Source organism: Artemia sp. Qi Xiang Cuo, chromosome 6 (assembly GCF_049724085.1).
Source record: "Artemia sp. Qi Xiang Cuo chromosome 6, ASM4972408v1, whole genome shotgun sequence".
NCBI classification, from domain to species: Eukaryota; Metazoa; Arthropoda; class Branchiopoda; order Anostraca; family Artemiidae; genus Artemia; species Artemia sp. Qi Xiang Cuo.
In genome coordinates, this window is record NC_142799.1 from 35,339,651 (window position 1) to 35,356,415 (window position 16,765).

The following is a 16,765-nucleotide window of genomic DNA, read 5'->3' on the forward strand; positions in this document are numbered from 1 at the left end:
GTTGTTTGTCTTCCTCTTCCCTTAACAGACTCATCTTTATATAAGATGAGTCTCTTTGCGTCACTCGTGGTGTCTTGAACAAATTTGAAACTCGTTTCTAATTATAACAATCGGCGTCAGCCAGTGGCATGCCACAGGGTCGCGGTGGTCAGCGTGGTCTACTGAGCATGCTCTGAAAGTGGTAACAGGGTTTTAACGACTTCCCTAGGTTTTTTAGCACTTTTTCCATAGGTACTGTAAATTCAGGTTGGTAATCCGACTGTCTTACTTTTCTAGAAGAAATAATTTAAACTAATGAAATGGCCAGAATTTCTTGAAGATTAGCTATTCAGGTAACTTGACATGGCATGTCTAAACCTTCTGCCTTTTCTTGCAATTTTGAAAAATATCCCAACCAACCTAGGGTAATATCCCCAGTGTGTTTGACAAATATTTTCATTAAAATGGGTCTTTCATGGACAGCAGGTTCCTGATCTTAGATATGACATGAGCCTAGATATTTGGGACTGAGCAGTAAAATTGGAAGCTTCTCTTTGTCTTGAAAAGTAGCTGAGTTTTGTGAATGAAACTCAGAAATGGATCCAGAGCCTTAATGACACCCTGGAAAGATATTTGGAAGTAGCCTAGCTAGGTTATCTACATCCACCCCTTTCCCTGATGACCTTTTACAATTATTTTTTTACAAAGTAGAATGTAATGAAATAAATGCAGTCTACCACTCAAATGAGGCACAAGAAAAGTGTTTTGAGCTTCATATCTTTGTTCAATCCTGATTTATAAGGGTCTAATGGTTTTTACATCTGTTACTTAAATGGTAGATTTCTAGGTGGTACATAATTTAGCTAGGATGAAAGTAAAAACATCATTTGATGCCTTTTTTATGCTCTTTTATAATTCAATAATCACTTCTGGGGCTAATTGCATCTTGAGCTCTTAAAGGCTAAAAGTTTTTTCATTTTTGTAACCACACAAAGATGTTAGGTATAACCTGCAAAATACTTGATTTTCAATTCAAACCGTTTTCCTACCATTTCAATTTTTCAAATGACATCAACTAAAATAGAACTGAATGTTTGCAATTTAAAACTTTGCTGTCAACAATTCAGGGTATATATTTGTGCATTAGGGGGGTGGAGAGGGGTAAATTTCATGGTAAATTTGCAGTAGGCCACATAATTGAGCTAGAATGAAAGTGAAAACAAAGGTATAGGCCCTAAATTATTGAAACTATCACTTGCTCACACATAGTTCTTAGTGGAAAAGGTGAAGATTTTTGGTCTAGGCTGTCTGGTAATTTTGAAGCTCTTAGGGATCATATCTTAGGGCATTATGCTGTAGAGTTTCCCAATAGAATACTGCAGAAATAACATGCTTACCTGAGTAAACCAGACAAAACAAATGACTTTGAGTAAATGTTATTCTTTGTTAACAAGTAAACAAGACTTTGAGGGAATGTTATGGCCAAGTGAACCTTTAATTTTAACTCGGGAGAGGAACAGAAGTAAATCAAACAAGAGTTTGTATCAGGTCATGGAAACTGAATTCCTGCAATATTTGCAGAGCAGATTGGGGGAAGAAGGGGGGGGGGGGTAGTGTGACTTTAATTTTCTTCAAAGGGAGGGGTAGCATCACTTCAAATTTTGGTATAAGTTTAGAATTGTGGCCTCTGATAAGGAGACATGTTAAGAAAACAATTCCTACTTTAAAATACATATAATGATCCTAGTTAACATATTATCCAAGGGGAGAACCTTTATCATCAAGTCTTTCCTCTAAAAATCCTTCTTTTTCCAGCTTAAAAGAAAAAAATTACTATTAACCACCATGCTGACAAAATGCATTAAATCTTTTGAAATTGCTGCTATAAATTGCCAAATAAGTTGTTTTATAGATAGCGCTATCCTGGCTGTTGTTAATTCTGTTTTTTTAATGAGCAGTGGTGAAAATACAAAATATTAATGCAACCTAACCTAGGTTATGTTGTATTAATATTTTCGCCACTGCTCAGTAAAAAAAAAACAGAATTAACAATGGCCAGAATGAACACTATCTGTAAAAACAATTTATTATAGCGGCAATTTCATTTTAGCATGGAGGTTTATTTTACACTTTTTCTTTTAAGTTGGAAAAAGAAGGATTTTTAGAGGAAAGACTTGATGATAAAGATTCTCCCCTTGGATAATATGTTAACTAGGATCATTATACATATTTTAAAGTAAGAATTGTTTTCTTAACATGTCTCCTTATGAGGGGCCACAATTCTAAATTTATGCCCAAATTTCTTTTTTTTTGGGGGGGGGGGCTAAAAAAATTTTGTCTCCAACCAACCTAAAGATTTTTGTGCCATAAGCTCCTAAGGGGCTTTAAAATCTATTCATGGTTAAGTAACAAATTAAATCAAAGGCACACTCTGTGTTCCCAGTTTATCTATATACAATATAGCCTATCATGAATAGCTTGAGTGGGAAGTTGAAACTTTCAGGGATAATGGGGGGGGGGGTGACCCAGTGGTGAAACTCCTATTCTTATGATAAGAACCTGCCTTTAATGAAATTCGATTGGAGAATTCTGCATAGCTTTCCAACCAAAAGCTTCCAGTATATTCACCATCATAAACATTTAGTTCCCTAGCAATCATAACTCAATCCAAAGTGAAAAACTTTTGTAGAGGAATGCAGTTGCATTTGTAGACTTTTGCTTAACTTGGGTAATTCTTATTCCCTAATCTGCAATAAGTACCATTGTGGCCTAACTAAGAACAGAAAACACAGATATTGTGCATTCATGTCTAACAAGTGATGAGGGTTTGTGAAAAAAATGATGTCTTTAAATACATACATAACTTGGATAGTACCTTAAAAAAAAGATCATGTTGTCTCTAACTTCACTATCAGAAGTTCTTGTTGATCCTGAGCACACATTCAGCAACTGCCTTGGTTTGTCATTAACAAATTGTTATTTGCCAAATAACAAGACAGGTCCCCCACAGTATTACTTTAAGGAAGAGGGGTTAAAAACACATAGGATTATCTGTCTAGATAATTGCAAAGAAATATTACATAAAATTAAAGATCCTTTCCAGCTTTAATTCATGGTGAGTATGATAGTATTGGACTTGATACATATTTTATTTAAATTGTTCATGCCATGAAGTGTGGGAGCTAGCATCCATCCATTGTAATTAAGCAAAAACAAAGGTACATGTTAATTTGTTTTTAGTGATGATATCAGCTTAAGGGTTCTCATGTGACTTGACCCCTGCTTAACTCAACCCTAATTCAATTCAACCCCAGCAACAGGTAAGTTCACAGAGAGTTGCAAAACTTATGCATAAAAATGAACTTTTTTAAACATCAGGCACAGAAATGCCAAATGTCCCCCCCTGCTTACACAATGACCCACCAGCCCTCCTCCATAATAGCTGAAGCACAATTAATATCTTCATCTGAATCCCTGCTGCTCTTATTTTTTCTTAGGCCACTGACTCTCCTCTGTAAATAATGAGCAAGATCTTGGTGTCTCTATTGACAATGAATTAAAATTCAGCACTCATGCTAAGAGGTCTGCTGCTGGGTCCAATTTGACCTTGGGACTGATTAAGTGTACTATTTCCTCTTGTTCCCCCAAAGTCATCAGTCTTCTTTATAAGGGACTTGTGCATCCTAAGCTTGAAGTTGGAATGTCTCTTGCCTCTCCATATTTTATAAAAGTACTTGAAGATGTGCTATTAAAGTGATATCTGGCATGCAAGAGCTTTCATACTCTGTAAGACTATCAAACCTGAGTCTCCCTACACTTGTTTACAGGAGAAATAGAGAGGATGCTATTTTAACCTTTAAGTTATTAAGGGCTAATATTCCCCCAGGATTATTCCCTACTGTTGGTACCAATTCAAAAACTAGAGGTCATCACCTGAAACTTGTCAAGCCTGAAACAGTTTCTAGAGCCTGTACTCAATTCTTCTCAACACATATTCCCAGTAATTGGAACAAGCTATCTAATGAAACAGTTACTGCTGAATCTGTTGATGTTTTTAAATAAAGCCTAGATGCTGAGTGGTCCTCCAGAGAGGGTAAACTCAATTGGGATGGTATCAAAGAAGGAACAGCATCTGGTCACCAGTGAACCTGCATACAACTAGTCATCATTCCAGAGCTCTACAAGGAGAAATCCTTAGATTGCTCCTAGCTGCAATTCAAGGTACAAATCATTGTATATAATTTTATCAACATCAAGTGAATCAACTTATTAACTGCAAATTTGTATTCACTACATTACTCCTTAGGGACAAATGTGTTACTGCATGGCATTACTGCCTTGGAAGCACAATATATAGTTTTTAATTGATTGACTATCTTTGAATTTTCAATGATAGCAATTTGGTTAAATAGGAGGAGTACTAGAACTTTTAGTCTCCATTCACCTGAGCTTTGTCCTGATTTTCTAAGACTGTTATTTTGATGCCATAATACGTGGAAAAACTCAATAAATAAACATGCACCCAGGATTATCCTTCTAAAATAATTGCAAAATTTTACATTTTTGTTGATAGGAGCTTGAAACTTCCATAATAGGGCTCTTATGTAGTGAATTTCATAAAGATCAATTGCCCTTTTGGGGTTGCTTCTCCTCTTTTAAAAAGTATGGCAAACATTCTCTGGCTTGTACCTTTTTGATGGGTAACTTCAGACTTGAGGAACTTTATATGTTTGGAGTCACCATAAAAAGGCAATTCTTCTGATGCATATAATGGCTATCAAAAATTCTATTTTTTTAAGTTTTGGTTGCTGTTAAGCCAAGTTGCTCTTTACTTACTGTTCATTACCACAAACTGTTTGATTAAGTGCATATGACACCCTAGCTTTTACAAAGGTGCCTGGCTCATGAAAATACCATTTTATCTGCGATATCCCCAGAAGGGCTTGGGTGAACTCCAATTAAAACTTTGAAGAATGTTTGGAGGATAAAGGGATATCTGCAATATTTTTAGAATGGCTTTCAGGGCATTGTTTGAACTTTCAGGAAGTATTGAGAGAAGGGGAATTCAAATATTTTCCCAGGGTATAGCTTTTCTTGGAAACTATTTTTGGATTAAACGCTAACCACACTAACCTTTCTTGGAGGTTTGAATGATAGGAGACTTGCTCTCATATAGCATACTAAATTTTTTGTCTGCTCTCCCAAAAAGTAAAACAAATTCTGAGACTAAAAGAATAATTATATAGGAGATCAAGTTGGAACTTTCAGGGAGTATTGGAGGAGGGCTAGGGGATTCAAATTTTATATTGAGGGGATGGATCAGGGGGATGTAAATAGTATAGTCTTTCAGCTGTGAAAGAGTTTCTGCACTATCAGCTTATGTGGAAATCTGTTCATGGTGAAGCAGGAAGATAAATTGAAAGAGACCAGCTCAGCAAAGTAGCATATCTGCAATATTTTGGAAACTGCTTGGGAAATTTAAAACTTTCAGGGGTTTGAGGAAGGGGTGCAAGAGGACTTTAAATTTAGGATTGATGGGGAGACTTTTTACTTACTTACTTACTTAACTCCCATCCGGCCAGATTGGCCGACTTGGGGCTTCTCCTCTGACAGAACTATGGCAAAGCTTCTTATACGATTCCCTGTTTGCTGCAGTCTGAAGGAGTACCAACAGGGGATGGCTGGGAAAGTTTTCCCTCCAGCGCTTGGGAGGTCGTCCTTTTGGCCGGAAGACATCAATCCTTCCTTCAAATGCAATTTTTGGAAGTTGGGCTGGGGACATCCGCTGAATGTGGCCTAACCATCGAAGCTGGATGGTCTGGGAATAGTTGAGCGAAGACAATAGCCGTTCGTTTGATATTCGGTCAAGGTAGGCAATGCCAGCAAGCTTCCTGAGGGATTTTGTTTCAAAGGCCGCCAACCGGCGTGTGTCTTCTGCTTTCAAGGTCCATGTCTCTGCTCCGTACGTTGCTACTGGAACCACAAGAGCTCGAAAAAGGCGGGTTTTTAGTTTCAGCGACAGATGTTTGTTTTTCCAGATCGATTGCAATGACTTGAAGCATGCTGAGGCAAGGGCGAGGCGTCGTTTAATGTCTTTTGAAGAGTCGTTTGTGGACGTCAGCTCACTTCTTAGGTAAATGAAATGGTCAACCCACTCGATCTCTTCCCCCTGGATCATAATTTTGCTGGGTTGAAGGCCTGTATCTATATGCAGTGTTACCTTCATGGCTTTTGTCTTGTTAGCATTGATTTCCATCCCAAAGGAACTAGCTGCATGATCAATGGGGAGACTTTTAAGGGAACCTAAAAGTTTTTTTTCACTTTAAGGCCCTGTGGAATTTAGAATCTGTTCACTGTGAAGGAGCAAGATGGATTGAAAGACACCATTTGCACCCAGGTTATAAAAATTCCATTTTTGCAATATCTTGGGAACATCTTTTGTGATTGAGTTACTAATTTCTTAGGGTTTGGCAGGGGAGGTGAAAGTGGACCTTGAGTCTGAATTTTGGAGTGGGATAGAGTAGGAAGTGACTGGCAAAAAAAAATGTCATCAATCTATCTAAAAGTTTTTGCACTTTAAGTTCCTGTGTAAAGTTTCAAGGAGTTCTAACTATAAAAAAAAAATGTATTTCCAATATCTGAGGTAAGGTTTGGGAGACTGGTGTAAAAAAAAAAAATCCCATGAGTGTTGTTGGATGGGGAAAGAGGACTTCAGATATTGCTTTTGGGGAAGGGATACAAGGGTCAAGTTTTTGTTCTTTCAAAATACTGGTTTTCCCAAAATTAGACCAGAAAAAGGATCAATAAGCTTTGGTTGAACAACTTCAAGCTATATATCCATAAGTTCCTGGGTTAACAGGCTCCCAAAGCACAAAAAAAACTTGAAAAACCTTTTTGGCTGGCCCAAAAATAAAGATTTATGGCTCCCAGAAACCTGTCAATAAATTTTGTTTCTCTAATCGGCTTGAGAGTTATATCCAGGGAACCCAAATGTAGAAAAAAGAGTTAAACTAATTTTGGCTGTATGATGCTTTTTTAAGTATAATCACTAAAAACTACCCTCAATTTTGTTTGTTTCTGATAGGCTTGAAACTCGCTGGTCATGTATACATGGCCAGGTAGGCCTCCATGAAGACAAAACATTTTGAAAAAAATGTGGTTCTATGAATTTGTAACACATGAATATTTGTCAAACAAATAAAAGTTCAACTAGGTCAAACAAATAAAAGTTCAAATACCTACACCATATATATGCAAAAATGTGCTAAAATCTTTGTTTTTTTTTCAGTTGGCTTAAACTTAAAAGGTATCTAAAGTTGACCAAGGGAGCTGTCCCTGGTCCAGTGAATGAAGTTGAAAAACTTTAAAAAAAAAGTTGGTTGCAACAATTAAGCATGCAACAATATCCAAAAAAAGTATTTATTTTTTTTTATTTGCTTGAAATTTTCAAGGCACGTGGACAGGGAAAAGAAGGTCTTGATGAAAACAAACCATATTGACAGAGTGGTTTTACTGATCCGTGACTTCTGAAATAGGCTTAAAATTATTTTATTTTCAATTTTTGTCTCTGGTCAGCTTGAAATTAACTGGAGACGTAGACTGGACAAAATATACTTGAAAGGACAAAAAAAGGCTGTATTGATTTGTGACTCTATAAAATTGGCCAAGTAGTGTTTTTCTCTAATTTGCTTGAAACTTTCAGAGTATGTTTACTGGACTAAGGTGACCTTAATGAGGACAAAAAATTGGGGATGGAATTTTTCTTGTATTGATTTATATTGCAAAAAGTCTGATTTTTTTTGTCAATTGGCTTTAAACTTACAGGGTATGTTGAAAGGACCAAAGGAGCCTCATCTAAGAAAAACAAAGATTAGAAACAAATCCTTTATTTTTAGACAATAAGAAACTAGCTATTGTACTTTGCTGTGTAATCTAATTTTGAATATTTTGCTTCTGATTCTCCATTGATGATTTGATTTGTTACAGAAATTCTCTAACAAGGCTAACTAACTTTTTTTGTTGGGAAAGCAGAAACATAATTGTTGGGAAAATTGTTTGCTAACAGTTTGTGTCTGTATAGTGGACAAAAAAAAAACTATTTTTTTAGCTGCTCATTTTTAGCTTTACGGACAAAGTGCTGAATAGCCTAAATCAGTCTTTTGGAAACCCTATTTTCATATGCTGAAGCAAAATAACAGTTTTTTCACAGTTTTATGGTTGATCTGCTTTTTGGTTTATCAGTAAAAAGCCAAAATTAAAACACAGCTTTAGGTTAATCAGTGGTTGCATTTTGGTGCAATTAGAACGTGATTTCTAGGTAAGGAATATTAAAAATGAAAAGCAAGAAGTATGGTTTGGGGCTGTTGATTATTAAGTTAAAAAAGACACGTTTGCATGGACAAATCAATATTTCTGCCTAAGTAAAGAGTGGTATGGCTTCAAAGTGTTATCATTTATTTTTTATTATTTTTTTCACCTGGCCAATTTGTATGGAAAATATTGCCGTATAAACTTTTGCTGGGTCTTATTTGGCTGGTGAATTTCGAAGACCACACTGCCTTTCTATGACAATAAATAAAAGTTGAAATAGGGATAGATCCTTTAAATAGACAGTGATAATTTCACAAAAAAAATACCAGATATTTTGGTCACATATGCAGTGGCCATCATCAGTAGTAATACATTAGTATTAGTCAGTATTGCTACTGAAGACTGTCACTGCATATGTGACCGAAATATCTAGTATTTTTTGTGAAATTATCATTGTCTAATTTATCCCTATTTGAACTTTTATTTATTTGGCTGCAAATTGAAAGTTCTAGTGCGCTTGTTAAGAATCAAAAGTGATTGGACAGTAATCTGTCCCTCCCATACACTTCTTAGCTTACTCTCCCTATCAACCCCCAAAGGCATCCAATGCTAATTTTCAGGCAGTCATTTGTTCAAAATAGGCAAAAGGTCCAATGTCTATGCCTTAAGGGGTGGCATGATCCCCCCCCCCCCTCCCTCCCTCACACAGAGTCTGTAGGACAAGGGTCACAACTTATACAAGGTGCCCTCTGTTTACAAATAGGTTTTATTATTGGGAAAGGAGGAAATGTTTGAATCTGTGTCTCTCCAATAAGGTTGAGGGTATTAAGGTGAAAACTCAGGGAATGTTGAGAAAAATGTTGAATTAAATCAAAAAACACTATATGCATCCAGATTGTCAGAAGGGCATATCTGCAATATATCAGGAATGGCTAAGGGTATTATGTTAAATTCTTTAGGGCATGTCATTGAGATGTTAAACTAAATCAAAAGGCAATATGTTCTAATTGAATTCAGTTAAAGCTTTCAGGGGATATTGAACTAAATCAAAAGACGCTATGTGCATCCATCATGGTAGTTGACAGGGCATATTAGCAGTATCTCAAGAATGGCTAAGTATATCAAGTTGGAACTTATAGGAATGTTGAACTAAATCAAAAGATACAATGCATATCCAAGTTGTCAAAAAGGCGTATCTCCAATATCTCAAGAATGGCTAAGGATAATTAATAAAATCTCTCAGGAAATGTTGGGAGTGATATTGAACTGAATCAATGAGTATATCCAGGTTTAAAAAGGGCATATCTGCAATATCTTGGCAATAGCTAAGGGTATTAAGTTGAAATTTGCAGGGCATATTGATGGGGTTGATGAACTGAATCCAAAAGACAGTATGTTCATCCAAGTTGTCAAAATAGTGTATTTCTAGTATTTCATGAATGCCTAAAGGCACTAAGTTGAAACTTTCAGGTCATGTTTAACTAAATCAAAAGATACTATGTGTATCCAGGTTGTCAAAAGGGTGTATCCAGAAAACCTTGGGAATGGCATAGAGTGTCAAATTGGAACTTTCAGAACAGGTTGAGACAGATGCTGAAATAAATCAAACGACGCTCTATACATCCAGGTTTTCAAAAGGGCGTATCTGCAATATCTCAGGAATGGCTGTGTATTTTAAGTTTACACTTTTGTAGTATGTTGAGAACTAAATCAAAAGACAAATATTTAAGTAAGTATGTATTTAAACAATCAAGCAATTAACACAAAATGTATCACAAAAAGATTTTCTATTTTCTCTTTTACAATTTTAACATATACAAAACTGTCAAGTCTTTCAGGGAAGAGTGTTATTATAGCCTATATTAAACATTCAGTCAACTTTTATATTAGTTCTTCTTCAGAAATCTTGGTTATAATCGTGATTTTCTATCTTTTTTGTTGATATTAAGGCAAATAAAACATACTGCTCAAATAAAAATTTGTTTTCAGTAAAGTGCAAATGATGCTCTGACATTTAGAAGGCTTAGGGGCATAACAGCACAATAATTAAACAAGAAAAAGGGTAAACCTTGAACTAATTGCAACAAGATTGATTTTTATACCATTTTATAGAGAAAAATAGGCTTATTAACATATCCAAAATTGAATATGGAAAATTAACATGTTAAAACGTTTATTGTGTGGTAACGCATAGAAAAAGATGTCTTTTTTTTCGTAAACAAAAAAGTGAAGGTAAAAATGGCCCATTACCAGTATTACAGGGATATTTATGGAAATTTCTCTTTAGTGTTTGAAGTAGGAGCTGTTGTCTCCAAAAGAAGAAAAAAATATCCTATTTAAGCAAGTAGGGTGTCCATTTTATGGCTCTCTTGGCTGTAGGTAACAAAAAAGGGAAATAGAGTTCTATGAAGCTACAGAAACTGACACATTTACTATTGAGTGGCAAAAACCTCCCAAAAAAAAATGGAAATCGTAATAATTTGAAAAAATATCTTTTCTGTGATTACCGGGATTGGTAACAGGTAACAAATTTTGCTGCCATACTTGTCAAGCCTGCCCTCAAAGTATGAGGAAAGAGGGTAACAAAAATATAAATTGTGAAATTTGTGGGAAGAAATAACTTTTGCGGAGCTATTGGAGTCATAGAAAGCTATTGGAGCTATTGGAGTCATATAACTACTGGAATAATTTTGCAAATAATCTCTCCAGAGAAACACATGAGCCAATTATACATAAAGTCATAACCCACATCTGTGGGAAAAAGACTTCCCCCAACCCACTCCTGTATGAGCTTATACATAATAATACCCAGTATGACAATGATAATGAAAAAGCTAAGCTATTTGCCACTCTTTTTGTTAATAAGCTAACATCACACAATTGTAGCAAACTACCCCCAATTCCTATAAACCCAAGTTACCAACCTCGCCCAGGATCCGAGTAAATAATCAGCCCATTTTCAATCCAGGACATGAAAAATTCAATTCATCATAGTAGGACTAAGACTAGAGGCAGCTATGACAATATTCACCCTACATGGATGAAGAATCTCACCCCTTCATACAAACAGGAACTTCTAAGTTGTTATAATTATGCTTAGGCTTCATCTATGTTCCCCTATACCTGGAAATGTTTGTCCCTCTTACCAATCCTAAAGAAATAAAAACCCAAAAAACAATCTGAGTCTTTTTGGCCCATAATGATTACTCTTGTAATGGGGAAAATAATGGGGAAAATGATCTATTACCATCTCCTCTGGTTAGTGGAAAAAAATAATATGATCCCTCACACTCAAACTGGCTTCAGGAAACACCATTCCTAAACAGATGCTTTCATATGGTTAACAAATGCAATAAATGAATCATTCTAAAAAAAATGTCCTAGTTTCTGCTTTCCTAGACTTTGTAGGGGCATATGGCAATATGAAACACCAGATCCTTTTAACTAAACTTGAAAGCCTTGGACTACCCCCCAAGCTAGTATCTTTTATAAAATGTTTCATAGAATTGCGAAGTTTCATTGTTCTTGTAGGTTCAGCCTCTTCACCCCAAAAGACAATAACCAAGGACCTTCCTGAGGGAGCAGTTCTCAGCTGCCTCCTTTTTGCCTTGTTTCTCTGGGACATGAACCTACCCCACACGAATCTACAATATGCTGAGGATCAGGTGCTATGGTCATCTGGCAAAACCTTTGAGATTGCACAGTCAAAGCTGCAAAAGTCACTTTTCCAGTTTGAAAAACTCTCTCAACATTCAGATTTACCCATTGCACCTACCAAGTCAAAAATAACCCAATTTCACCAAACGCGAAATCATGTTAATGCAAGACTAACTGTAAATGGAACAACTATTCCAGAAGATAATCATATTAATTACCTAGGTCTCATGCTTGACCAAAAACTTAATTTCCACCTCTACATTTCAAACACAATAAAAAAAACTATAGAAAAACAATTATACTAAAAAGACTTCTTTCCACACCCTGGGGATTTAAGGAGAAAACCTTACTCCAGTTATACAAATCACAAATAAGATCCCGTATTGACTTTGGGCTCATCGTCTATGGTGCATGTGCAAAGACCCAGATACAAAAAATTTAGACAATACAAAACTATATAAAATGTTTCATGTTTGGTCTTTGGAAACCCACAAGCACCAAGTTTCTGCTCCTGGAGAGTGGATTAAAAATAATAAGGGAGAGACGTAGATTTCTCTTGATAAAACATCTTACAAATATTGAATCAAATAGCTCACACACCCTACATAATTGGTTAAGAAATCCAGCCATGTATATAGGCATTGCAGATGAGTATGCCAATATTCAGAAGAAGTTCCCTGTACCCGCAAAGTCTATTGCACCTAATTTCCCCAATACCCTTCATGGAATTGGTCAATCCCCATAATAAATACTGATTTCTCAAAGTGGACTAAAGATTTAACCCCCATTGCTTTTGTCCAGAAAAAATTTGCTGAACTTAATGCAATTACTTATAAAAACCCTTTCCAAATATTTGTTGATGGGTCCAAAATGAATGAGAAGGTAGAAAGTGGTGCCTTCCTTCCTCACCTGAAAATTGCAATGGGTGAGAGATTATAAAATATTGTATCAATAATTTCCGCAGAGATAAATGCCATAATCATGGTATTAGAACATTTTTTAGAAATTAAACCGTGGGTTGCTATTTCAAATAATATTATAGTTTATTCTGACTCTTTCTCAAGCCTTAAGTTGCTTTCTTCAGCTCCTCAGTATAAGCTGAAAATTGAAGCTTATCATTGTCCTAGTAATATAGATAATCTTTCTTCAAGTGGCATAAGAACTTATCTTCAGTATATTCTTAGCCACTCTGGTATAAGTGGTAATCATCAGGTTGAAGAAATACCAAAAAATGCTATAAATATTGACCAGCCAAGTGGGAGATGAATTCCCATTAGAGATATTTACCGATGGAGAGTATCAGATATTATTTTTAATAAGAAAAATTCTACTCTTTCCCCCATTCCCAATAAGTAATTTTCTAAAATTTATCACAGATTTCGTTCTGGAACAAATGGACTAAACTTTCTTGCATTATCATATCAGTTTCCTAATTCAAGTTGTTCATTTCCCCTGTCCCCTCTTTGCAGGTATAGTATTATGAATAATGAAACAATTGACCACTGCCTATTTGAATGTAGTATACTGACGTCTGCACAGCATACCTTGCATTATAAACTGTTTAAGTGCTTCAAACAGCACAAAATCTCACTATCAGCCAAGAGCCTAGCCGACTATTCCTGCACACAGAGCACAGAAATCGATATCCTTCATCTTATATTTGAACTCCTTGAGTCGAAAGATCTACTGAAAGATATCTGAGAATATCTAATAAATAAGAGACAACCAACCCAGTAGCTCTGTAGCCCACAGAGTGAAGCAAAAGGAAAAGGGCTAAATAGTATCAACTGAAAAGCCCGCCTGCTTTGAAATAGAAGAAGAAGAATGAAAAACAGAAGGGAGAGACGTAGCTTGGAGAGAAGGTAGCAAGTGGTGCTTTCCTTCCTCACCTGAAAATTACAATGGGCGAGAGATTATATAATAATTTATCTATAATGTCTGCTGAGTTAAATGCCATAATCATGGCATTAGGACACCTTAAGAATAACCAACCTCTGATTGCAAATTCAAATAATATTGTTGTATATTCCGACTCTTTATCAAGCCTTGAGTTGCTGGCCTCAGCTCCTCAGTATAAGTTGGACATTGACACTTAACATTGTCTCAGTATTATAGATAATCTTGCTTCAAGTGGCATAAGAACTTATTTTCAGTATATTCCTAGCCACTCTGGCATAAGTGGTAATCATCAGGTTGATGAAATACCAAAAAATGCTATAAGTATTGACCAGCCAAGTGGGAGACCAATCCCGATTAGAGATATTTATCGATGGAGACTATCAGATATTAATTTTGATAAGATTAATCCTATCCTTTCCCCCTTTCCCAATAAGTATTTTTCTAAAATTTATCATAGAATTTGTTCTGGAACAAATGGACTAAATTTTCTTGCATTTTCGTATAAGTTTTCTAATTCAAGTGGTTCAATTCCCCTGTCTCCTCTTTGCAGGCATTGTAATATGAATAACGAAACAATTGACCATTGCCCATTTGAATGTAATATGCTGACGTCTGCACAACATACCTTGCTTTGTAAACTGTTAAAATGCTTCAAACACCACAAAATCTCACTATCACCCAAGAGCCTAGCCAACAATACCTGCACACAGAGCATAGAAATCGACATCTATCATCTCATAATTGAACTCCTAGAGTTGAAAAATCTACTGAAGGATATCTGAAAATATCTAATAAACACGAGGCAATCAAGCCAGTAGCTCTATAGCCCACAGAGTGAAGCAAAAGGAAAAGGGCTAAATAGTATTACTGAAAAGCCCGGCTGCTGTTAAATAAAAGAAGAAGAAGCTTTCTCTTGACAAAACATCTTACAAAAATTGAATCAAATAGCTCACACACCCTACATAGTTGGTTAAGAAATCCAGCCATGTATATAGACATTGCAGATGAGTATGCCAATATTCAGAAGAAGTTCCCTGTATCCACAAAGTCCATTGCACCTACTTTCCCCCAATCCCTTCCATGGAATTGGTCAATCCCCATAATAAATACTGATTTCTCAAAGTGCACTAAAGATTTAATCCCCATTGTTTTTGTCCAGGAAAAAATTGCTGAACTTAATACAATTACTTATAAAAACTATTTCCAAATATTTGTTGATGGGCCCAAAATGAATGACAAGGTCGCAAGTGGTGCTTTCCTTCCTCACCTGAAAATTGCAATGGGCGAGAGATTGTATAATAATGTATCTATAATGTCTGCAGAGTTAAATGCCATAATCATGGCATTAGAATACCTTATGGAAAATAAACCCTTGTTTGCTAACTCTTTTGAGTAGAAAATCTGGAAAAGGAGTTACACTTTCGAATAATTAAATCAAAACTCGACTTTCGATAATTGATTTAAAAGTTCATGACTTAAGGGGGTCATGCTGCTAGTATTTTAGTGTAAAATTTTATTTGAAGTTGTAAACAATTGTTCGACTAATACCTTCTTCCATTATGCGTGTGGACAAGTACCTTGTATTAATGATGCTATTAATATTATAATAAAATATTATATATTATATTAATATTATATATTATATTAATATTATGTTAATATATTATATTAATATTATGTTAATATATTATATTAATATTATAATAAATTTATAATAAAATAAACCTATTATAGGGTTTATTTTAATCTTTGATATTGATCCTTAATTTGTCAAGTTAGTGCAAGAAGTTGATCATTGAAATTAGTTAAGAGGATCTTCTCCATCTCCCTTGAGAAAGGGAAATAGTTGAGGGAAATACTATCCTCTCTTTTGCTCTTTTGAATAAGAAAGAGATTCTATCGCGAATAGAAGTTGCTACTTTAGATTTAAACTTAATAATTGGATAAAAGTTCTTGACTGAAAGGGTTAAAAAGATTAGTGTGCTAACATGTAAATTTTAATTTGAAGTTGTAAATAATTGCTTGATTAAAACCTTCATCCATGATACGTAGAGAAAAGTAACTTGATATGATAGTAGAATGCTAATATTGAATTCTACGGGCCCTATGTACCAAACAGGTTTTTATAGTAGTCCTATTCTACAAGGCATTACATCTTTGCCAAGAGATTTACGCAATTTCTAGTTCAAGGTATATACATGTCTTTTTTTAGTGATAAACCTGTATTTTAAAACCAACGTATCTTGTTTTCGCTATTATTCAATTATTTTTTGTATATATTCAGGTTTCAAATTAGGATTTTCATCAGTTTTGAATAGTTCATTCAACTTAACACTACTGGCATTTTTTTTGTGAACATTTACATAGAAATGGAAAATTCTAAGCAACTTCTGGTGAGTAAAATTTTCTCATTATTATAATAAAAAGAAATTGTCTCGTCATTAAGTTAAGGAAGAAATTCTTTCCTTACACTGTGTCGTTGCCTCTTTTAAAAAGCTTCCTTCATCATTAAATATTAAATGATCCATGTATTTTAATTTTAGTAAATATTCAAAAAAGAGAGGCATGTTCACTTTGATTTTGGTTCATTGTATATGAAAAATTAATAATTTGCATATTAGTTTCGGCAGATATGAAAGGTTACCTCCCTCTTCAATATCTTTCTCTCTACACTAGAGTTCGAAGTTTATTCGTATCCAATCTGTTTGTCTTCCTTTTTTTCTGTGTTTTTAAATACTTCGTTATTTAGTTCTGAAGATTGTAATGTCTGTACCTTTCCGTTTTGACTTTTTTTTGTGCTTGGATAATATAAAATTGAATATACAATGCCCCCTTTTAATTTTCTGAATAGGTAGCAATTGAGCTAGCTAAGTATAGGGTGAGATATAGGCTAGAGGGCGAACCCTTTATATACTTAATA

General features: G+C 35.0%; 1 protein-coding gene across 2 annotated transcripts in view; it reads left to right on the forward strand.

Moving 5' to 3' along the window:
- The first annotated feature begins 212 nt into the window (after positions 1 to 212).
- LOC148951166 (uncharacterized) overlaps positions 213 to 16,765 on the forward strand; it is a 91,770-nt gene continuing 75,217 nt past the window's right edge. The window contains exon 1 of one of the 2 annotated variants that reach the window (XM_089090691.1): positions 213 to 231. The gene's annotated coding sequence lies outside the window, so the exon portion shown is untranslated. Of the gene's footprint in view, positions 232 to 293; positions 333 to 16,765 lie in introns of those variants that run through there. The other variant, XM_089090690.1, reaches the window with a different exon arrangement.